The sequence below is a fragment of the Cuculus canorus genome, chromosome 2 (genome assembly GCF_017976375.1).
Source record: "Cuculus canorus isolate bCucCan1 chromosome 2, bCucCan1.pri, whole genome shotgun sequence".
NCBI lineage: Eukaryota > Metazoa > Chordata > Aves > Cuculiformes > Cuculidae > Cuculus > Cuculus canorus.
The window spans coordinates 120,353,286-120,378,070 of NC_071402.1; the positions used below are offsets into that span (position 1 = coordinate 120,353,286).

Sequence of the window (24,785 nt, forward strand, 5' to 3'; positions counted from 1 at the left end):
TTTTTAAAGGTGAAGGGGAGAAAGTTGTTAGTGGTCACAGATACTGGTATTTCATAATGAGTCTTGCAGAATAACACATACCTGTGGTAGGCATATATCCTCTCGTGGCTTCCCTGTTGTGGATGATGAGCAGGATTTTTCCTCTTGGCTATATGTAAAAACCCAGCCAAGAGAAAAGTAGGGAGGAGAAGGATTACTAACCTTAAATAGAGGAAGTTTGTCGGGAGTTTGTTGTCTAGTGTAGCCTGTCGTGAAATTTGATTCTATTTGAAACAGAATCAAGAGATGAAACCTCTGAAAAGCCACCTGATTTGAGGCAGGACATCTTCCAGCAAGAATTTTATTTGCTACTGGAAGGGTGAGAGCAGGAATTTTGGCTCCTTGGAAAAGGAAATTCTGGAGCTCGTTATCTCTCCTCCAACATGTACTGGTTTACTGATGTGGGGGTTGTTTATTAGTAAAAGTTGAAGGCAAAAGAGTCGTTCATGTGAAAAAAGCTCAGGTAAATAGCCTGAGATGAGGGAAGGCAGCACAATTTCTGTGACCCCTCATGTCTTGGATTTCATTCTAGGACTTGGGAAGTGCCAATTCTTCCAGCCAAACTAATTTGCTCTTTAATAAGAGATGGCTGACATGGCAGAAGGCAGAGCTGTATTGCACGGTGCAGGGTAGCAATGCAGAGCTGTGCGTTTCCTCCATCTTGTCCTTTTGTGTCTTAGATTTTCAAAGCACATGAGTATCTGGCGTCTGGAGGAAGGAAGGAGATATCGTTGGGGCACTGTCCACCTGTCTGCAGGGAACAAGGCAGCATATGCATGCCATGGGTTTCTGGAGAGTATGATCGGAATCCAAATTTCTGATTTGTCTGTCAGACAGGGACAGAGGACCAACTAGGACAGATTTACTTAGTATTTCCACAGTTTTGTCTTTGTTCCCTTTTTTCTAATTTCAGAAATGGATACGTGTACAGTCCTAGATTCTGTCCCGCATGGCCCCATCCACATAAATAAATAAATGCTGTTCTGTATCTCTTCATATTTATGACAGTAGAATTCGACTAAGTCACAAAGGCACTCTCCTCTTCTCTGCTTAACTGAAGGAAAGGCTCTGAGGGGTTGAGGATGCCTCTACTGGAAAATATAGTATAGGTGTGTTAGTCCAGGGGCTGTTTGGGTTAATTTATCCCATCAGATGAGTTAGTAGAATAATTCACATGGCCGTTAGGGTGGCAATACTGCTTCTGATGCTTTTTAAACTTGCCATTATGCAGTGGAGAAATACTCTTTTCTTCTTAGCGATGAAGTAGAATTTTATATATTTTACAGGGACAGCTAGACAAGCAATGCATGTATTATGGTAACCTTTGTTATGAACATAAAATACAGACTATAAATAAACTTAATTTCTGTGTGAAGATTAAGGAATTGTATTTCTTCAATTCTCTGTTATTTCGTCAGTTGTATGGGGTCCAAGAGGACATTTTGAATAAAGTAATTGAATCTTGCGTAAGTTGTTTCTCTCATTTAATTCACAATATGTGAATGAGATTGTTTCCATTACTCATCACAACTGCTTTACTTTAAACATGGTTATAGTAGGTGGACAATGGAAGTAAAAAGAATGGTCGGGAAGATTGATTCTGTTTTTAAGCTTTTCAGTTTATGGTCACACTGCCAAAGTGCATGTAACAGCCTGCAACTAGACAGGATGAAATCGCAAGCAAATGAAATGCCTTTTTGAAATACAGAAATTAAAATGTGTATTCAAATTTGAGCACTTTTAGTCATAAAAATTCTCATTTTACTCTGACTTATTGTAGCTTATTAGAAATTAAAGGCCCTGTGAAACTTAAACGAGTAAATTAGTCAAAGAATTAAGGAATAAACTGCAGTTTAAAAAAAACTATATCTTCCAAGTGTCTAAAATATACAGAATTGTAGTAATTTTTACTGATTAAACTAAACCAGCAAATACTCTTATATTGTAATTAGATTACACGCATGAAAGCAGTGTGATCATTCTAGATTACAGAACTGTTCTGTGTCCTCTGGTGAACCCAACCCAATAAATTAGGGTTCTGTTTTCCATTGGAAGAAATAAAAGGACTGATTGTCAAGCTGCCTAATAGTAAGGCAGAAAACAGGGCAGGAAGATCAATGTCTCTTCAAGTGAATTTAAAACTGTGAGTCTTTCCTTTGCTGGATGAGGAAGGAGTGAAGTTGGTACACGTAGAACCAAATTCCTTATATGTATGCATGCTTTCTTATCTTAGATAGAAGATCATTAATTCTGCTCAGCTGCTAAATATTTTTGCCTATTCTAACACTGATGTTTGGATGTATTCTCGATTACTTTATGGGAGTTGGTAGGAGTGAACTGTAAGCCACAGGTACAGCAGCAAAGTTGCTTGCCTGTAGGATGCGTTTTGGAGCAGCTGTGGTGTAGGAAAATAAAGGATCTCTTTGAAGAAAATTAGAAGTACTTGTTATCTATATAAGCAGTTGGATCATTGGCCAATCACTCCGTAACTGAAATCTTGGTGAATTGCATATGGATGACCCACTTTAAAAATATTCACAAGAAGAATATACTTCTGTGGGTAAGAAGGGGTGTTTTCATCACCAGTGCAAGTTGGCTTCCTTAAGCCTTGTGTCATATTTACTCTCATTATCTATGTCTGCATAATGTTCTTGAACTCTGGGCCTTTTCCTTTCTCATTTGCAGACCTTCCCATCTTTCTTCCACTACTTTGTTCTCCCACCTTGACCTTACCAGTACACTGGTAACTCTGGACCTCCGACCTGCGACTTTGTGTTATTTCCCTTGACTTACCTATGCTGGCTGCTTGCTGTGTGCTCCAGCCAAGCTGTACTTCAGCATGCGTGGAGTGCTGCTGCTACTGCTTCTTGGTTTCCCACCTATAGAAAGAATTGGTTTTTCCTCTGGCCTTTATCACAATCTTATCATTCCTGGTCTATTTGCCTACCTCCTTGCGACTCTTGACAGGTAAGATTGCCTTTGTGTGTCATCATACTACTAATTTTCTAGCTTTACATTAAAATAGTTAGATTTCCATGATTTATTAACTTATTTCCGGTTCTTTCTTGTTTGTTTGTTTTTTTAATATTTCAAACATTATTTTAAAAATGGGGTGTGTTTGTGTGCAAAGTGCTTTAAAGTGTAATTAGGAGCTGTAGCATTTCTGTGTAAGGCTTAGAATAACTTCGTTCATGGCTTCAGGAAATGGAAGGGTTTATCTTGAGCCTTCTTTTTGAAGTTAGGTGTCTTACTTTCCATATTGCATTTATTCTCCTAAGAAAAAGATAAGGTGAAACGCATTATCCAGTTAGATAAACAGGGAAAGACTCTGTACAGAGCTGTATCCATGTGAATCCAGAATATACATGCCCATGCACATATGCATTAGAAAATATTAGCCTATAAAATACTTGGGATGAATTTGATTTCTGAACCAGAAGAATTACTTCCATTAAATATTGAAGTATAATTTTATTTCTGCAAATATAGAGAAAATTATATCTGGAACACAGAGTACTTCCTATGCAGCACTGAACTGCATGCATTTTATGTTGAACCCATTTCACCGCTGTGACTTACTGAAGTGATTTGATTTACTGAAGTGCCCTATGTGACCAGAATAAAACAACTTAGTTAGGACTGAGGGCTTGGATCAACTATTTAACTGCATAAGTAGGTTGATTGTTAAGGTTATATTGTCAAGCACTAAGAGGAAGAAATACCAGAATTAAGGTCGATTCTGAAGCCTTAATTTGGATATGAGTATATATAGATAAATGAAGTCCTTGGGTTTTACTGCTTCGCTTTCCAGAGTGCATAGTGTTATGTTACAATAGCCATGTTTGAAAACTACGCTTCCCATTAACTTTATTTGAAACAATGGAATTTCAAACTTCTTATCCCAGGGAATGCCTTTGGTTATGTAGAATATGGGGAGTATGTGGTCCCTGCCTATAAACTGTAAACGTGTAACAGTAATTTCTTCCGGATTATAGTGAATTTTGAGCTGAAAATCACTTAAATCAGCACCATGGAGGGATGAAACCTGATTATCCAATTTAGCGTTCTTGTAAACTGTTCAGCTCTCTCTTATTTTTTTTTTTTCCATTCACCACACTAAAGTTCCCTACTTTGCTCCTTTGCCAGAAATAGGATAGGGATGCTAGCGGAATTTTCTTTCCTTGGAGAGTTCTGTGCATGGAGAAAGCATCCTCAACCTCACTGCCCCATAAGATGTCCTGTCACTCGCCCTGGTTGCTGAATCTGGCAGATATTGAAGGTGGCTGCCGTGCCTCTGCTGTTGGCAGAGTGGATTGCACTGTCCTTGGTTCCCTCTGACAGAGACTGCTTGCCACCAGAAAGGATAGGTCAATGACAAGAGTCCTGCTTGCTGTTGTGTTGACCAGACCCTATGCTTTTGTCTTTTCATCTTTCTGCATTACTGAGTGCTAGGCTCTTTGGTGGTGGTGGTGGTGGTAGGAGTGGGGGGCTGTCCCCAGTCCTGCTGCTTTTTGGCATCTCTCTCCTTCCCTTGCCCCCCTAACTTGGCAGTTCTGCTGCTTATGTATGTGACCACTGGTACGTGATATGAGACTTTGGTGAAAATGGTGATCGGCTCCAAAATGTATGAAGCCTTCTTTCTTGCCAAGTAGGTTGCTGCAGAAGATACTGTCGTGATAGCATCTGTCTTCGTTTCCATTGAACTCTGGGAGAACTTAGAGGCTGCTATGATTGTCAGGATTCCTGGGAAGCCCTTTTGCTTTCATCTTCTGCCCATCTGCTGTCACTCTCCCAGCAGGGTGGGAGGAATGTGCTTATAGCCATTCTGGCCATGCCTTTCCATTCAGTGGATGGTGGGAGTGTCTTGCGAGGATTTTCGGCTTCAAGAGGCCTCATATCAAAGCACTTCAGTTTTGTGAAGATAGAAGTGTTTTCTTTGCTAGGAAGCTAGGCGTGGGTGGGAATGGTACTATCTAGGGTGGGGAAGTACTGGACTCTTTTAACTCCTGAGTGAGAGGAGGGCTTTGGTCGTACCATGTCTATAGAGCTGTTCCCCGAGCTAGCCCTCCGGTCTCCCTGACCTTCCTCCAGTGACATGGATAAGATGGCTTGCTTTGGTGTAGGATATTTGGGAGGAAGACAGCTAGACTAAGGTGCTTCTCTTCCTCTGCTTCTTCTACTTCCTTTTATCCTCTGCCTTACTTTCTCTTTAGGGCAGATTGCCCATTTCTTACCTTCAGCCCTCCCTTTACGGCACAATTCTGAGTGCTGCCGATGTTCACTGTTTGTGGTCAAACCTGGTTATGATCAAATCTGTCAGCTGTGGTTGTGGAGTGTTTCAGTGTTTCCCCGCCCCCCCCCCCCCCCGGAATATATCCTTCATTATTAAGTTCTTAATTTGCCTTCTTCGTGAAAGGCAGAAATGTTTAGTGCCTAGCAGCTAGGCTTTGAGAGTGCTCTTGTTGGCATCTATCACAGCTCCAGACCAGAGGATGTGGTGTGGATGGAGCCTTGCCAGCCTGTCCAGGTCATGATTCTCATGACTGGATGAGGAGGGACAAGCAGGCTTTCCCCAACTACCGCAGACCAAGGGTTGATGTACTAGGCAGCTGCTCTCCTTTGATCTCTCCTCCTTTGCCTCAGTGCATCTTTGTTTGCCGGACTGCAGTCTGAGGGGCATGGAGCAGGCACCATGGCCAGCCCAGTGGCAAGGGGCTGAACTTCTGTAGACTATTGGGCTGTCCAGGGGGAGAGGGCAGACCTGGCACTTGTTTTTGCAGCCAGGACCAACCTCTGGCCTTCAGGCTCTGTTCTGGCTTCTTTACAGTGCCTGCTACCTGGTGTGGAGCTAAGTACAGCAAGAAACATATGTATGTATAGCATCCTTCCATCTGTTCCCAGATGTCTTCAGATCTGAAATAGCTGATAGCTGGTAAATTTCAGGATCTGAATGAAACAAGTTAGACATTTAGGCAGGAGTCTCTTCCCTGTTTCTTCTTCCCCCCCCACCCCCCGCGCCTCCTTCTGACTAGATTTTCACAGGGACAGCTGGGTTAGTCCTTGTGATAAGAGCCTTGCTTGCCAAATTACAATTTATGTTTCAAGGAAAAGGGGAACTCAAGTAGCTGAAAGAAAAAAAGTATTAACATTTTATGTATACCAAAAAAACCCCACAAATATTTCCTTTGGCTATTTTTGCAGAAACGCCAAGACACTTTTGATTGGTTAAACACTAGCACAGGTTGCCCAGAGAGTTTGTGGTGTCTTCGTCCTTGGAGATATTAAATGGACAGATATGATCATGGACAGCTTGCTCCAGGTGACCCTGCTTGAGTAAGGGATAGACTAGACAGTCTCCAGAGGTATTCCACCCTCAGTCATTCTGTTTCTGAAGCTTTCTGAAAAAGTTCATCTTGAGATGGGCAGTCTGATATGAGGGGTTGCAGATCACTTGGTTATAGATGAATGAAGTATAAAACTAATTTAAGATAGATTCACTTCATGGGAAGCGTAGCTCACACTTTAGAAATAAGCTGGTCTGTCAGCCTTGCCCATAATAAATTCAGAGAAGTCATTAAAAATATTTTGAATTCATACCAAGATAACAGCAAATCTTGCTACTTCTGTATATATGAACAAGTTAAGTAGTTCTGTAACTTTAAAAACTCTCCTAAATGCATTTTCACACACACTTCAAAGTTGGGAGCTTACTTAAAGCTTAAAACCAGGATCTGTGCTGTTGCCTTTGCACGTAAGGGATCATTGCCTTAGATCCCACAGAAAGAGTCATATGGGCATGAAAAGTAGCCAGGACTTGGCTTCTGTTTACAAGTCATTTTATGAACGTGCTTTGCTCACAGGCACGTAAGTGTAACAAGCCAAATTTGCATAAGCAAACTATTCTATGAACCCTTGCCCTCCACTCTTTTGACCTTTGCTGCTCAGTTTGGCTCCCAGAGCTTTTCCTGAGATCTCTTTCTTGGGTTACATGTCTCCCTAGCAAGAAACCCAAGTTCTGAAAGCAAACAAGTGGTGGAATTGAAGCCACAGAACCTGAACTCAAGCAGACAACTTTCCCCCTCCCATGACTACTGCTACCTCCTTGCGAGGCAGGACTGTGGGGACCAGTGTGGACGCGGACTGGCAGCCAAGGCTTGTGCCAGACGTCTTACCTTTGCTCGTAGCTCGACCTCATGCACAGATGGCAGCTGAAAATTCATACCTATAATATAAGTTCACATCAGTTTAAGCCACATTTTGCAACAAAAAAAAGCTTTCTGCTTCTCAATATTTTTTTCATATTTTATTTCCTCAACTTAGGAGGACTAGCAGGAAGGCTTGTCAGCAATTTACCTTGGAGATAGAAGGCAAAGGGGAAGTTGATTGCTGACAGGATATTACTTGCTGTTCAGGCAGCATAGCATTCAATAAGACAAAAAACCTTGGGCTCCTCTTTGTGATGTTGAACTCCAAGCCAAGTTATAACTTGAGCTCAGTCTCTTCAAAACATGTCTGTGTAGGTATACCCCTAGTCCAATCATAAGTCTGCAGCTGAATTAATTATTATTGAAGGTATTTAAAGACAGATCTTTGCTACTTACTAGTCCAGATCCACAAGATCAAACCTACCATCTGATTATTTCTTTTCTTTAAGTTTTGTTGCTAGGGGTTTCCTGATACATTCTGCCTAATCTTGTCAGTATTTCTTTAGGTCTTGCTTCTTTAAATAGCTTTGGAGGAGTGGAACATGCCATGCTTTTGCTAAGACCTCCTGAAGTCAGTGAAAGCCATTTGTGAACGTGGGCAGCTGAGAGAAGCAAATGCATTGTGCACCCTGCACAGTTGCAAGCCGGTCTGTCTTTGGGAAGGGAGAGTAGTATAGTGCTGTTGAGTTTACTTTGGAAAGTAATCTCGTCTAAAGGAACTTGAAACAATTTGCAAATTAAGATTGTGAAAACCTCGGTATCATTTTCTCTTCTTTAAGAGGACAACTATTTAAACCCAGAAGGGGCAGTATGGAGGAAGAATTTGAAAGATTGACCTTGGCAGATGTTGTCAGGTATAGGATAGAATGAAACTAAGCTTTACCTATTGCTATGTGAAGGTTAAGAGCTGCAATCTCTGTTAGGAGATCCAAATTTCACAACACTTGGATGATGGTGTAAGAGGAAGAAGGGTGTGGGCAAAACTATACAGAGACTTATGAGTAATTCAAGACCTCACCTGTTTTCCCATCTGGAAAGCAGGGCTAAGTGGAAAAAGCAGATGGGCAGATCAGAAGTTACGGTTTAAATGCTTGCTTTTGCTGACCTTATCTGAATTTAGCATAATCTTAGACAATTCATGTTTGTTGCATGCTTTTTGTATTTGTGAATGCAGGTTTTGTGATTGAGTCAGAAAAGACGCTGTCTGGTATTGCTTCTTTTCTGTACAATATCAGAATGGCAAATTGGAGCTACTAGGATACAGCCAGCAGATGCCAGCAGTCTTTGTGATACTTCAGTGTTAATTTACTTAGGATGTTTCTAGGAGTGGAGAAGCTACCTTTTTAAAGATATCAAAGGGTAGAACTACTGTCTCATTTCCACGTGAAAAAGTCTCAGTGAGTATCAAAGGCAGATTGTGACCTTAAGTGGTGCCCAGAAGTGGTATGTCAGGAAAAAAAAGTTACAATCTCAACAATGATTTTTGAAATTCAGTCAACATTAAGTATTTTTAATCTTCCTGCAGTGTTTGAAATCAGGGGTCAGGACTCCAAAATGAACCTTAGTATTAAGTACAGCTGAGATTGATTTCCGTGGTTATTACTTCTTGAGGGATGAGAAAGGCAAGAAAAGGTAGGCGGTACAACTTAATGTTTTCCAAAGTTCAGCAGTTCTGTGAGCAAAATGATCTGCTTACACTGTAATTTTTAAGGTAGAGATAATTTCATCTCCATTACTAAATTTGGAATCCATATACCCAGCCGTCTGCATCTGTATATGTCAAGCCTAATATCTTCATGTAGGGATAAATGTATGCTATGCTCGTCTGTTTTTCTTCAGACTTTTGCTATATCACTTGTTGGTTTTCCTGATATAATGCAGAATCTCATTGGTGAATTTTGTTGTGTTTCTTGTTTACTGATATGTTTATGAAAAGCTTGATGAAAGTTTGTAAGAACTCAGTACAAGAGTCTTTTGCCAGTGGTATTAATATTTAAAGCAATTAATGTTCTTCCCTTTTTAATCCAAGCTAATGTCTTCTAATCAACATTATGTAATACAACAAGTGTAAAAAAGCCTACTGAATTGAGATAGTGTACTCTTCTGTTATCACTAGATGTTGGCATAGTGTGTATTTTAGTATCTTTTGAACGTATTGTAGCTCAGTAGCTGATTTCTGGTAGTAAATGTCTTATGTTTTTGAGTGAATAAATTCCATTTTCTCTCAACTCTTATCTTCAAGTTATGTTTCTTCTGAATTACCCATTGTTAATTAAGAATAATTTTATCACTTTGGTTAACATAAGAAACTGGGACATAGTTCGGGTGTTGGCCTTGATGTTTCCATAACAGGTTAGCTGCTTTGATCTGGCTGTGTTGACAGTAAAATTGGGTCTTCTGCTTGGACGTGTAGGAGAAATATGTGTTTGGTTAGACCGTTATCAAATTGGAGGAAGTAACTAGGATCAGTAAAGCGAAACCAGACACAGTAATAACAAAAAAGAGAGGGAAAAAAAGCAATACAGGTTCACGCAGAGTACTGTCACTTCACTGATAATAGTTTATGGTTGTAAACAGAGGTCATGATGTCAGTCTACAGCAATCCCAGCTCTTCTCAGCTTTGTACCATTTTCCTATGGCTCACATAGGAACACTCCTAGAACACTGTGTTCCCTTTTGTGTACCCTTTGTTATTTATTATTTTTTCCAACCTGAATGGATTAAACAGAAGACAATTCAGGGAGGAGTTCTAAAAATAATAGAGGGAGTGAAAGGCAAATGACATTAGCAAAGACTGCAAGGTGTCTGCGAACGTATATTGAGGACGCGTGTCTGAAGGGTAACTGTAAAAAGTGAAAGTATTTATTTTTTTTTTAACTTTAACAAAGGAATCCCATTTTGGAAGAGGTCGATCTCTAAGACTTTGGTCTGTGTATGATGCTGTTATTCATTGGAAGTGATAACTAGGAATCGAAGTTGTGTAAAGCATCAGCAGCTGTACAATATGGAAGGGTACAACTTTGGTAGGTGAGGGATAGGCAGTTAGTGAAGTCCTCTCTTGTATGATCATTTTTCATAGTTGTGACATGTTCTGATTTGGAACGCTAAATAATACCATTGATGTAATTGAACTGTAGTATAACAACATTGAGAATCACAGAATCACAGAATCACAGAATCACAAGGTTGGAAAGGACCCATTGGATCATCGAGTCCAACCGTTCCTAACACTCCCTAAACCATGTCCCTAAGTACTTCATCCACCCGTTCCTTAAACACCTCCAGGGAAGGCGACTCGACCACCTCCCTGGGCAGCCTGTTCCAGTGCCCAATGACTCTTACTGTGAAGAATTTTTTTCTGATATCCAACCTGAACCTCCCCTGACGGAGCTTCAGGCCATTCCCTCTAGTCCTGTCCCCTGTCACTTGGGAGAAGAGGCCAGCTCCCTCCTCTCCACAACCTCCTTTCAGGTAGTTGTAGAGAGTAATAAGGTCTCCCCTCAGCCTCCTCTTCTCAAGGCTAAACAACCCCAGCTCTCTCAGCCGCTCCTCATAAGTCTTGTTCTCCAGCCCCCTCACCAGCTTTGTTGCTCTTCTCTGGACACGCTCCAGAGCCTCAACATCCTTCTTGTGGTGAGGGGCCCAGAACTGAACACAGTATTCGAGGTGCGAATATGGAGCACTTATATCATGAAAAGGAAAAAGGAAAATACATTTAAATATTTCCTATTTTTTCTTAATTAAACTTCCACAATAATAGAAATGAAACTACAGCAAAAATAGAATTCTGTTGTATTTGCCTAATGTAGACATATATAATCATGTAAATGCCATGTGGCATTTTAGATTTTATTGCATTTTCCCTTTAAGCTTCAGACTGGCAGTTAAAGTGCCCTAAAGGAGTCTTTATTTTTGTTGAAGCGTTCTGACTGCACTCATCTTTTCTTCCTTTTCCTTTTCTTTGTGGTAGCATGTTAATTTTTGAGGATTGTTGGAAAAGAAATAACATCTTTTCTATTGTGGTCATTGGCAGCTAAAGCTACTCGGTGCCTTTTCAGTGATCTTAGCAATCATTAGTCAACCAAAAAATGAGGAGTACCTTGTAGAATTGCAGGTTACATGTACGTGTGACCCTGATTCACAAGTGTAAGTGTCTGTAATTTAAGAAACTTGTAGGACAGGTTGCGTGATCCATTCTGTGGTTGGCCATCTCACTAGCTGTCTAGTTCTTCTCTGAAAAAATGCCATTTAAAATGTTATCCGTATTTTTTTTTTAGTGTTTTATTATGTGTTTTAAAATCACATAATCTCAAAAACCTGAACTGTGGATAACTGTATGGAGGTTGTAAATTGGTCACAACATGGGAGATTACATTTCAAAACCGACATGCTAGGAGAATTACATGGGCAAAAAAGAGTTAAAAACATCCCTCTCTCCATGTCAGAGTTGTCAGGTTTGGTATATGTTCCCCTAGTTGCTTGGTACCCCAGCTGGGCAGCATTCCCTAAAATGTGGTAACCATACCCGGACTGTAATGGAAGTGTCTTAATTGCTCTTCCCAACTTCCTGAAGAAATCTGATGTGATTATTTCATCCTCATGAAATTTTCAAGTATATTCAAATATATCTCAAATCTATTCCTTCCTTGATTTCAGAATGTAGCATGTCAAGTAAAGAGCGTTTGTCCTAACATTCAGTCAACATTCATTTCAACTTTAAATCTGGATCTTTTCTACAGCACGTTGGTCGCATGATTTTTCCTATCTTCACATAATTCCTCGTTGCCCTTAAGTCTGATTGTCATTAAATATCTAAAAAATGTTGTCGTCTTTTTTTTTTTTTTTTAAGAGTTCAGGTTGTTCAGTTTTAGTCCTTACAAGCAAACATTTCAGAAGGTTATATGAAAAGGTTCAGTTACATTAGAGTATCTTTATGGTCTTTAACTCTTGCAGTCTCTCAAAGCCACCATTCTCAGCTGCTGAGATGTCCCAAGGATCACCAGCTTCCATTCCATTTTTCTTTTAAAACTGCTGATGAGCTTCACAGGGGTTTGTGAGGCTGTGTCAAATGGCTGGGAGCAAGGTGTTGTAGGCAAAGTCCTCATAGACAAACAGTGTTTTGAATGGACACGGTACAAGCGTATTTTTCAGAATCCCCAGAGGAGTTTTTGGAGCCTAGCGGTGAACTTACAAACCTATAAGGTAGCATCAGATGTTGGATGCATATGGAAGTAGCAATCATGAGGGGGATAGCACTTCACCACCACCAGTGGTGGTCTGGAGACAAAATTCCCCCACAGTACATTCTCGAAGTGCTAAGAAGTCATCTGATAACTTATAGCAAAAACGAGTGGTTTACCTGCATGTTATGATGACAATGTTAGATTTATAGTGCTGCTTTCCTGCCTCATTGCCAATATGTAGCGTTTCAATAATCTGCGCTGTTTATAAGGATGGTGTAGTAGCCCATCAAGAATGACAAAATTATCATGGTGTGTTTCTGTTGTGTCATCCAAATAAAAATCCCTACTGCATTAGTTCCTGCATATATTTAAGACTATTTACCTGTTTGTATGTCTGTAAATGATGCTTTACAGTCATATGAAAAGAGATACAGTCTTTCCAAGATTGTGTAACATATTTTCATCTAATTATGGCTATTTTCTGTAGCTTTTCTAATTTTTAACACTTTATTAAGAAAAAATGCATGTAAGTGATTCAATTTTCAGTGCTGTCTGTTTACCCATGTTAGAAATTATTCTTTAACTCTGTGTGTTTGCTTTTTTAGGATATCATGACTCATTATTTACTCATGGGTAATCATCTTTAGTAAACAGAGCATCTTGTGAGAGCTAATAGAGGGCTTTGTGTGTATCAGTTAGAAAGAGACCCTTCCATTCAAAAGTTCCTGCCAGCTGTCATCCCCACAGCTAATATCACCTCATAATGTAGAGCTAGTTACAAACCAACAAAAATAATGTTTGTGTTTAGAGAAACTGGAAAGCTTGCAAATAAACCAGAACTCTGTAACATGTATGACTTAAGAGCTGCAGCAAAATATACTCAGGTACATAATAATACACAGTTTTATTTCATATCTGATATCTAGTTTCTATGCTTGATTGGCATTTTATACTTTTTTTGATTCATGAAAGGAAAAAAAAAAAGGCAAAATAAAGTAACTTAATCCTGTCCTTTCTCTTTTATGAAGAGAAAATATGCTTTGTCTCTATTACCAGTTACTTTCCTTAAAACAATATTCTGCATTTAGATTTTGAATCATTCCCTGGTTGACTAAGTGATGACTCTCTCATTTTGTCTCCTATTTATAAAAGAAGTGAAAAGATTTAACTCATGAATTTTTCATACAGACTACAGACGTACTGTTTGGGGCCAAATGCTGTCCTCAGCTGCAAGTCAGTGTCGCCTATTAGCTGTCTGAGTCAATGACAGTGTTGTGAATGTGTTTCAGTGTAGTACTGAGATGTGAATGTTTTGTTTCTTTCATGCATATGGGGGTAAGAATTAAGCAGATGATAGATAAACTGATTAAAAAAATAGATAGGAAATAGAGGTTCATTTTCCTGTCCAACATGCTGCTGCCAGTACTGAAGCAAGAGTAAAACCATTACTCACTGCCCTGCAGGTACTGCACCCTGCAATGAATGAGTACCATATTTTTCAATATCTAGTAACATCATGAAAAACTGAAGTTGAAACCGAAGTTCAGATCTTAATTAGTGAAACTGCCTTTCCTTCTGCAGTGCTGCCAGCCAGAAAACTGATTATATTTTAAACTCTCTGAAATGGACTTTGCTTTTTTACTTCTTAGGATCTTTCTGTTAAACCAAGAATGAGGAGAGGTATGGTACAGGAGGCAGCTTTATATACCTTCATTGCCTGTTTTCAGGCTATTAACATCCCTCCCATCTCTGCTTTCAGGGCAGCCTCTACCCTTTATTCTTTATATACTTTATATATTCTTTCAGCCTCCAAGTTTTTCTGTGCTTTGAAGTTAAAAACTAAGTTAACCGTTGACCAAGAATTTCAAAATCACCTCGTGGAAAGCCCTTCCCTTTGTGCTTCCTGATAAATGAAAAACTCTCCTCTGCTTATAGAACTCAAAAAGCTTCTGCCGAAGAGACCCGAGTAGAAGAGACCTGAGACTTTATTAATTACAAACTGCAGTTTCTCTGGATAATTCGTTTTAGGAGGAGGCATCACAGTTAAGTGTTTGAAGCTCTTCCTTGCTTTTTGACCCGGAGAATAGAAAACTGGGTGAAAATAATGAGAGAAATATGTTCCCTATAGAGCTACTGTGATGTGAGAACCTTACCCACACCTGGGGGTCTGCCAGATAAATAACAGAGTAACTCTCAGTCTTACCAGCTTGAGACCTGTCTGTAGTAAAAGGAGAAAGCAAACTCAAAGGAATCAAAATGGAAATACAGCCCCTCCACACACACACACTTCCCTGGCCCTGTTTTTTGTGCTGTAATGAGGGGGGAAAAAATCCTTTGCACTGAGACAGCTTAATGTTCTGCTTCCCACTGCCTGTCTAATTCAGCATCTCTTTTCTGAATTGGGCAGAGCTTTTACTGTTGCTGGTTTTGCAGTCCTTTCTAGCTGGTGGGCATAGGCTGACTTCTCAGACCCTGTACAAACTGTCGATGGGAGACAGCAGAGGTTTCCTGGTATGGGGTACATAGCATATTTTATATTTGAAATTCTCATCACTGATCCCTGCATGAGCATCGTGAGGTTTCTGAGTAATTTCGTTAGCAGTTTCATGGATTTCTTTCTCCCTTTGTAATGCTTTTCCAAACTGTCTTCTGATCCTATTGTTGGGGAGCTCACAGGTGCGCTCCTGTGCTCTGCTTTGTCTGCAGGAGGGTTTTTTTGTCAGAGGAGAGCTGACCACCTACGGAAGCCACACCAGTCTGCTCGGCGAACTAGTGTGGCAGCTGTGCTGTCTGACATCCACTCCAATGCTCCTGCAGGAAGGTTCCATGTGGAGGCAGCTTTCTATCAGATGCATGCAGTAGCATCCGTGGCATGGTTGAGCAAATGTGCAGTTCTTCTCCGAGAGCGGAAGACTTCCAGTGCTGGCTGAGTGACTGGTGTCTTTCTTGCACCCATAGGTAGCGTGGCAAGCTCTGCAGCGCTGTCTGTGCTCATACGCTCTATGCTCTTGCCTCAGATTGGGAATGTTGGGAGATTTATGTTCATCGTCCATTTTTGGAGTAGGACAGTTTTAGTAGACTTTCAGGTGATGATATGTGTCTGGAAAGGATATTCTGTCTAACACAGGCAGCATTGTTTATTGTGGGATACACAGAGTGGGAAGGCAGGCATAGCAGGAACGATCTGTTGCTAGCAGGATAGGTCTTTCAAGAGAACTCATAAACATGTTTGACGTATCTACACAATGAAGAGTCTCCTGTAAGACTCATTCTTCCAGTGTTGCCTAATCAATTTAGTACACTAGTTTTGAAGGTTTGATTTCTTTTATGCCTTGTATCTCCTTCTTGTACTCAGATGTCTGGCTGATGAGGTCTTTTGAAGCTATGTGCTGTATTTATAGCCCTTATGAACTTGTCTTGCAAAATCATTAGATTTTAATCACTTGTGTGTTTGAGTACTGCATCCTAAATATGCAGACTTGCTGGCACTTAGAGAGCTTTATTTGTCTATCAAAACACATTAAAACCAAGTTAGTCTGTAGGAGCTGGCTATCTTGAAAGGGTCAGGATTGAAATACTGTCTTTACGCAGTGGCAGCACCAAGGTGGATTTCACTAGATAGGTGGACTGGAAGGTCTGGAAAGAATTAACTGTTAATTTAAGTATCTCGGGGTTATTAAATTGATGTTTTACTAGAGCAGGTCTGTCATTATCTCTTTTGTTCTTTCTGTGGGCACCTCCCGATCTCTTGTAAGTCTGCTACTAAATGTCATTTTGAAAATCTTTTCCAAGATAATTGCTGCCATAAAGGCAGATATTCTCATATTCTGTATGACACCTGGGTTATAAAAACGATGATGCCTCTAACTGCCATTTCTGTGCTTTCTCACTTTTTTTCTGATATTTAGAAGAAGATTTTAGAGAATGACACTGGTAAAATGGATTGACAGTCCTTAATTTTTGAAATCCCAGCTTTTCTTTCTGGAATTTCCTGGATTTTTCTTTACCTTTTGAATTATTTTCTTTGGAGAGTTAAACTTTTAAAAGAGGTTGTTAGACACAAAGTATGAGCCATGCTAACAAAACAAACAACATTTCCTATTGAAGCCTGTCTGAGTTTATGACTGCATGGCAATATAAACATGGAATGGAAGAAAACAGGAGTTTTAGAAGGAATCTTAAGAATCTGGTAAGTCCCACCTCTTTTGCTACTAAAATATCTTAAAAATGGAGAGAAATCTGATAAGGCACTGTGTTGGGGATGGGTAATATACTACATAAAAGCAAATGATTAGCTTTCAGCTTCTATAATAGACAGGGGAAAATGTCACTGCAAATTATACTAGATGCATGAAATGCATGTCTATTAAAAGCAATTGAGTTTTTTTCCTGCTGTGCTGGCATATAGCGCTGCTGTATCCTGTGCTGTACTGTTAAACCAGCACAATTTCAGGTACATTGAATTATTTTTTTTCCCTGAACATCTGTCAGTCACTTTACAGAACTTGCTAGGAATTACAGATATAAAAGTTGTGTGACGAGGAAGGGGGTTGCTGTACTCCTGGCATCTGCTTTTCAGTGTCTTTTGACATGAATGCAGGATCTTGTGCTGTGCAACGGAAGCAATCATAGGTAAACTCAGTGCCAAGCAGAACTCATGAATTTTAGAATCACAGAATCATTAAGGTTGGAAAAGACCTCTAAGATCATCCAGTGCAACTGTCAGCTGAATCCCACTGTGCCTGCTAAACCATGTCCCGAAGTGCCATGTCTGTATGTTTTTTAACATCTCCAGGGGTGGTGACTTCATCACTTCCCTGGGCAGCCTGTTCCAGTGCTTGGCCATTCTTTCAGTAAAGAAATTTTTCCTACTATCCAATCTAAACCTCCCCTGGTGCAACTTGAGGCCATTTCCTATTGTCCTATCATTTGTCATTTGGGAGAAGAAACCCACACCCACCTCACTACAACCTCCCCTCAAGTAGTTGTAGAGAGCAATGTGAAATAGAGATTTGAAATGTTGATTCTTCAAGCCTTGCGTGGACAAACTGCTGCTTATGATTGTTTTGCTGGGTAATTTTTTTTTGATTTTTACCCTTAGCATTCAATGGTAAAAATCTAATAGGTTTGATTTAAACTGTTAGAGGCACAGTGCTTGAAATGGACTGATGTGGCATATGTACCACCTTGTCAAAAAAGTAGACAGGCTTTTTTTTTTTACTGCTATTTTGATTTTTCTTCTGAAGTACAGCCAGAAGCTGTTTGATTTGTGAGAAATCTAAAATATGATACATATGATTTTTTTCCCCCCCATTTAAGAAAGAGGCTTATTTTTGTATGGTGGTTTTTTTTTTTTATCTTGTCAATCGGAAATTTTTGCTGTGATGTTTTGGTTTGTTGTAGAAAAGAAGCCCAGCAAAGTGGGCTTTTCACTTTCTCCAAATTACAGTGCTACTCTGATAATAGTTAAGGAATTTATTTTTTGCTGGTTTTTGATACCAGATACAGGATCTTAAATTTTCAAAAGTGACTCATGATTTGGCATAAGGCCATTTTGGAGTGCATAACCGAAAACATCTGAAAGATGGTATTCAGTTCTTACTGGAAATGAGGTTCCATTAAAGACATTTCAGTTTGTCAGAAAAATGTTTAGGCATCCAAAATCACGACTCGTATGTGCAAATATAGCTTATTAGATTTCCTTTCAGGCTGTGACTGGAAGCTTTTCGTAGTTTGAAAACTATATAAGATTAAAAGCAAACAATTTTTTACATCTATCTATAATTATATAATACAGTATGATGATATTATAATTTATGATATAATGTAATTTATTATAAAACAATTGTGTTATTGCCTGTATTGTTGCAACGGGAAGGCAAGCAGGAATAACTGATGGCTAAACAGCGTGTTATAGATTTTGCTAATTTGTATACTACAGTCAGGCAGATGGTGTAGTTGCATAGCTATAAGCTATTATGATCTCAGTTTCCTAAACTCTAGACAATTCTAGCTGGATAATATGATCCTCTGTAATTTTCTTTTTATGCTCTTTAGAACACTAACTGATTTAGTGGCTATTTCTCCTTTTTTTTGCTTTTAGTTGTTGACAGAGCTGCTACAAACAGGTGTCTGGGCAAGAACAAACATCTGTTTGTCAGCCCTGTTCCTCAGGGCTGTAGTGGGGGGAGGCAGCAGGAAAGGAATTGCTGAGTGGCCTGGCAGAAATGAGTGAATCTTACGGAGCAAAACATAGAACGTAGCAAAGGTTCTCAAAAGAGCAGCACTGAGATTATAACTGCCATTGAATGACCGTTTGTCTATCGATAGAGAAAAGGAGGGGCTTGTGTTTATTCCTGCCAAGGAGATATTTTTCACGTTTTTGTCATCAGTAAATACTTGTGAGGATAATCTGAATTGGTACCTTGTCACCAAAATACAGCTACGAAGACAGTCTGTGAGCGTGAGCTTGTTGGTGTTTCATTCCCTAACACTGACCATTTCCATTCACTGCTAAACCAAGGGGAAAATATTTTAACATCAAAAATAAAAAGGCCTGGTTTCAAATATATGAAACTATCATAGCCATCTTTTTCTGTTTACAGCATCACTTCCGGCATAGCATAAAATGATAAATTAAAAAAATTATTTAGGGGTTCATCATGGAGGCATCCCATGGGACAGGTTTACAGTTCACTGTTGTTTTGAGTGAAGAAAACAGGTGAAAAAAAGGCAAGGAAATCTAAAATAGCTCCATGAAACAGGCAGATATTCATCAAAATAACCTGATGATAACTGTCAGCATTTGGTGGAAAACATGTTCATAGTTAATAATTTTGATTCTTTGTCGGTGAGGAAACCACTGAATATTCTGTCCAAGTTGTTAAAGATGCCATCCAAAATGCTGTCCAAAATTTTGATTAAAACAGAGTATTGCCTTTTGCACAATGCGATGTTATGGCTGGATCTAATTAACAACGAACAATTGGAACCACGGGAGATCGAAATAAAATAATGATTCAGATAAGTTATAGAGCTTTTCCATTACATAGTGCATATGACTGATCCCAAACATGAAAGTCATAGATTGAGCCTGAAATAAAAAAAAACCCCAAACAATGTTGAAATATTATATGGAACAAAAGCTCTTCTGGTTTGTATAAATGAAAAATTTCTACCCCATTGTAACTTAGCTGAAATACTGAGTTACTTCTTTCTGATGCATTTGCAGAAAAGAATTCCTTCTTTATAACTAGGCAGCAAAACAAGTATAAAAGCCTTTCCTGAACAAATTAGAAAAAAAGAGAAGGTAGGATATTTTGTGCCTAATGTTGCCTGTGGACCCTTCGGAGTGACGAGACTGGAAAACTGTGAACCTCTGCCTCTCCCTAGTATTCTCTCCAAGTTGCTTCTCTGCCTCTATCCTCTACTGGGCAGGCTTTGAGCATCTCTTTTTGCTACCAGCTTTATGCTGGTGTGGAAGCATAATGGAGGTGATGCTACTTGTTCCTCCCTCTTCTCAAATGAGGACTACTCAGCCCCCTTGTGCCATGGGTTAGCTGCACGTGCCTCACACCGCTTTGTTTCTCCCTGCACATCCCTGTTTGCACTGCCATCCTGCAGGCCTGTCTGGTTCAGGGATCTGTGCCAGAAGTCAAAACGTTATAATTAATGTATTAAAAAAAAAAAGGTTCTATGTGGGAGACATATTATTCAGGAGACTGATGTCAGTTGGTTTGGATCTGGATTTCTCTTGACTGTCTAATTAATCTTAGTGCCTGTCTCCATCAAAGCAATTAATTATAAACTAATGTACTTTTTTGTCATTTTTAGCACTAACAACTCTTCTGGCACGATGAAGGGTAACCTTAGAAATCTAATACATAACGCAGCATGCTACTGCCCATCAATAAGTAATTATTTACAGAATTTAAACTATGATAATGAATCACTGATCTTAGAGAAGAGGTTTGGAAAAGTAATTCTATTTTTATTTCCTATAGTTTCTTGAATAACAGTCAGATTTCCCCATTTTAGTTTAACAACAAGCCAATAGGATCAAGAGGATCTCAGGATAACTATAAATTTTTCTTTGACTTTGTTTGTGATTCCTAGCTCCATGGTTTTTTTTGAAAAGATGTAGGAGCCTCCCTGACTTAAGAAGAACAGAAATTGTGGTAGCCATTGACAACTCAATAAAGAATGTGCACCATATTGTAAAATAACTTATTGGCTAGATTCTGCTTGTAGAATATATCACAGTGAAACCTAACATCCTCTTTAGTTCAGACACTGGGTTGCTTGAAGTAATTTTTGATGTTGTGTTTCTCTAGTCTTGGGACAAGCTGAATGGCACTTCGCGTCAGAGCAGCCTCAGCCACAGCTGTTACTATTACAGGTCCACTGGTGAATGCCAGCAAGAGGTCTCTGGTGAGTGCCTGTTCTCAGAAGGCTGCTGGTGCAACAGGAGATTGGAAATACTGGCTGCATCTACTATGGGTTGGGGCATCCCATTCCTGTGTGCTCAGGTGCATTTCGTGACTAGGTGGATCAGCACAAAGGCAAGAATGAGGTCTTTGTCCTCGATGGTGTGTTAATCAACTGATTCAATGTCATTCATGTCCTAGTGACCTGATCTGTAGCTGGGTGGGCTCATGGGTAGGTTGTTCTCCTGCCTGTGCTTGTCATGCAGCCACATGACTCCTCAGTTTTAGGTGGTGGGGACCACAGGCAGCACCCTTTGGTCTCTGCTCCCATTCCACTGCCATGACTTGCAGCAGCTGACATGCTTTGGCTGGTTGCTGGAGTACATCGTCTACCTTTAGTGTGGTTTATTGCTTTGGGCTCAAAGTTTTCTCTGCTCATTTATCATCATTTACTAACCGTAAAACAGGTATATGCTACCAACTTCAGCCTACGTAGGAGAGCTTGGCAGAGACTGCAGGCATCCTTTAGGGATGACATACATTTAAAATCCCTTTTATGGTAATGTTATAAAAAGGTCCTTAGCGTAAATGGTGATAATGCTTAGAGGATTTCTTAAAAAAAATTATTTTGCGTATATTATTTCTTTTAATACATCCTTATGCATAAACCCTCTCAGTATAATTACTGCTTTGTAAATCCTCATTATTTGTTCTCTTTTTGTAACAAAGCATTTGTCTGTTGAGTTACAACTGCAAATACCTCATAAAACCAGCAGCCGAGTATTATCCGTGATGTACCAGGTAGAAAAAAACCATGCAAATACCATTGTCTTTCTGAAAATTCAGAAACGTAAATTAAACATTTCCAATGGAACATTGAAAATGGCAAAAATACCACCTTCTCCTTTCCTGCTAGTTGTACATTCAGAATTTTCAGTGTGCATGATTGCTGTTTTGACTTTTGAGTATTTTGATAGATTTTTGTTGATAGAAATAAACACAGAAAACAATGGCAACAGATTGGCTTTGATACATTCCTGCATAGTTACTAAACAAATGTCTAAATCTGTCAGTTTGTCTCTTAATCGGAGTTTAGCCCAATTGTACCCTTCAAAAAAACCGGAAGCTTCAGCATTCTTGACCTTAGCTCCAGAAAATAAAGCAAATATCATTCTTAAGGCTTTTATCCCATTAGCTTAGCCAGAAAATCTTGATTCTATGATATTTTGAATTTAGTCATAGTTGGTTACGACTAGCAAATGACATCTTTCTCCCTAGCGGTTTACCACCACCTCTCCATGAATGATAAATTAGGCAGCTTCAGAGACTACTTAAATGTAACTGTGTCTGAGTGAAAATTTATATGTGCATTATATACTGGGCATAGGGAGACATTTTTTAAGATCTTAGAAATGCTTGTTTCTATTCCATTGTCTTTTTCTGTATGACAGCTAAAACTACCGTATGAAAACCGCTTCTCAGCAGAATTGCTGGCCTGATCTCAGCTTGTCTGCTCTTGGGTTCTTCTTCAGTAATCCTCTCCTGCGAAGGAGGAGAGGAGAAAATTCTAGGATGCTGTTTGCACTACAAGTCTCAGAAGTAGTAACTTCCACCGATAACTGTGGTTTACAGTTCAACACACATGGGACAAATATCCTCAAGTTCCCCAGACTTTTCACTGCAGCGCTTTCATATGTTGCATTTATAGCTTGAAGGTGCCCCTCAGATTTGACTGGTGTTAGGTTTTTGTGAAGTTCTGGGCAGTGCTCAGAAAAGTGATGAACATTGGTAGTTCAAAAATACATCTGAAAACTTCTTTTCGACATCTTTATGCCTTTTGAGATTGGGTTCTTTATCTTAGCAAGGTTTACAATCCTAAGGTGAAGAGAAGGTTACTCATTGACTTAAATGTGAATTGTTGCACTTCTGATGACACTGGGCTGGACCCTACTGAGATGACCTTAAATACTTTTGAGAGGGAGAAAAGAATTGGTTTTCAGCATGTGATTGCATTATGCACAGTAAGAATAGCTGCCTTTTTCTGCAGTCTGCTTAGCTCTCTTGAATTTTATGAAACTGCTATGTTAAAATAATGCATTAGCTTCTCCTTTTAATGGCATGGGTACTACAATTTTATTTTAAAAAAGGTAGAGATATAAGTTTGTGGATTAGAAATGATTATTTTTGGTACTTTTTTAAAACATAAATAAATTTATCTTTGTTCTTTTCTAAGTCAAGGAATATTGTGACTAACATTTATAATGTAAATAAAATGTACTGTAATATAACGTAAGGGTCTACTAGACAAATTATATTTTAATCTTGTTAATTCTTCATTAAAACCAAGAATGGGCATGCTGGCAAAAAGGACTGTAGACATTACTAACTGTGGACTTACCATTTACAGGAGAAAAGAATAGCTTCTTCACAACTTATTCGTAGCATTTTCAGTAAAGTAACTGTGAGGTTTTGGTTCTTTAGGATGGACTGAACAAGCATACAATAGTAGCAACGGTCATTATTCGTCCTCTAAATGGTTAGGTCAAGCTACTTGGCTGATATTTAAGACTTGGTAGACTCAGGAGGAGGACTAGCTTCCAAAAAAGTTATTGAACTTTATCATTTATATGACAGCCTCTCATCAAGAACACTAATAAATGGTGGACAAAGAGGAACACGCATGCGCATTCATCACTTCCTTGGGGAGAAGGACAGATGTGAGACAGTGGCTCATGACTGGTCATGCTGATGGGGCAGCAGGACACAGACCACATATTCCTCCTGCAGTTGGCAGTTATGTGTGGGCACATATTGCTGTGTCTGGGTTTATATACAGTTTTTTTGACACTGATGGTTAATTTTTAATCTGTACATACACCTTCTATGGAGTTATTTTGCATGTTTTCTGCCTTCCAGCTATGATTTTGTCTTTGCTGTTGAAACTGCATCTGTAGGTCCCAGAGTTTAAAGCACTTGCAAAGACTGGGTATTCCTAAGGAAGCACCAAGTAATCCAAGGCACACTGTGCAGAGTTTCAGAAATGAAAATGCCTGTTACAGTTTAGACTCTGGCATGCTGCAGTCATGGCTTTTTACTCTACGCAGTGCATGGCACAACTTGCGAACTACTGCAAGTGCTAGAACTGTGAAATCAGATGGCCTTGAGTCAAGACTGGTGGGGCAGGAAGAATTAAATTACGTTTCTGTGCCAGCAGAGTTCCTTGCATCTTGAGGAAGAACTTTACTGAGGGATGTTAGTGAGATTTTTCCTGTAGGTTCTTTTTTTTCTGAGTTTGGTTTGGTTTTGTTGCTTTTTTTTTTTTTCACTGACATGCATTTTAATTCTTACTGGGAGCTGGTAAACAGCAGAACTGAAAGCCAAACTTATTGGAGTGGCTTTAGAAATGAGTTTATCTTCTGGTTGTGATTCTTGTCCCCCACTCCTTTCTTTTCCCTTTTTACCTCTGATGGAGTGAGAACTCTGTGGCCTTTCCAGGCCTGCTTGGATTTCTGTAATCTTTTGTGAAAAAGGAAATTGAGGTTGCTTTGCTCAGTCATTTTCCTTGTGGACCTCTGGACATCAAAGCATCCTGCAGGAACTACAGAAACAAACCGAAGCAAATTATGGGGTGATGGTGAATCTGTCTAAAAGTCTGAAAAGATTGTATCTTTTGGTAGCTTCAAATAATTTTCCTCCTGGTTGTTTGTTTCTGTTTGAAGAAGTCTATGAAGGATATCAGAAGCCTAAAAGTAATTTTTAATAGGATTAGTGGGATTTTATTGGATAGTAGTATATATATAAGAGGAATAGTAGCACCCTCATCCCTAATGTGGTATCTGCTCGAAGACTTAGGCAGAATGTGTCATTTATATCTAAATTTCGTGAAGTGCACCGAAGTGCCTTTTCTCTTATGGCATACCAGATAAGTGCTG

At 39.4% G+C, this 24,785-nt stretch overlaps 1 protein-coding gene across 7 annotated transcripts in view; it reads left to right on the top strand.

Annotated features, from left to right (window-relative positions):
* The window catches only part of THRB (thyroid hormone receptor beta), a 176,182-nt gene that overhangs the window by 17,271 nt on the left and 134,126 nt on the right, over positions 1–24,785 (top strand). The gene's annotated exons all lie outside the window — the stretch shown is intronic.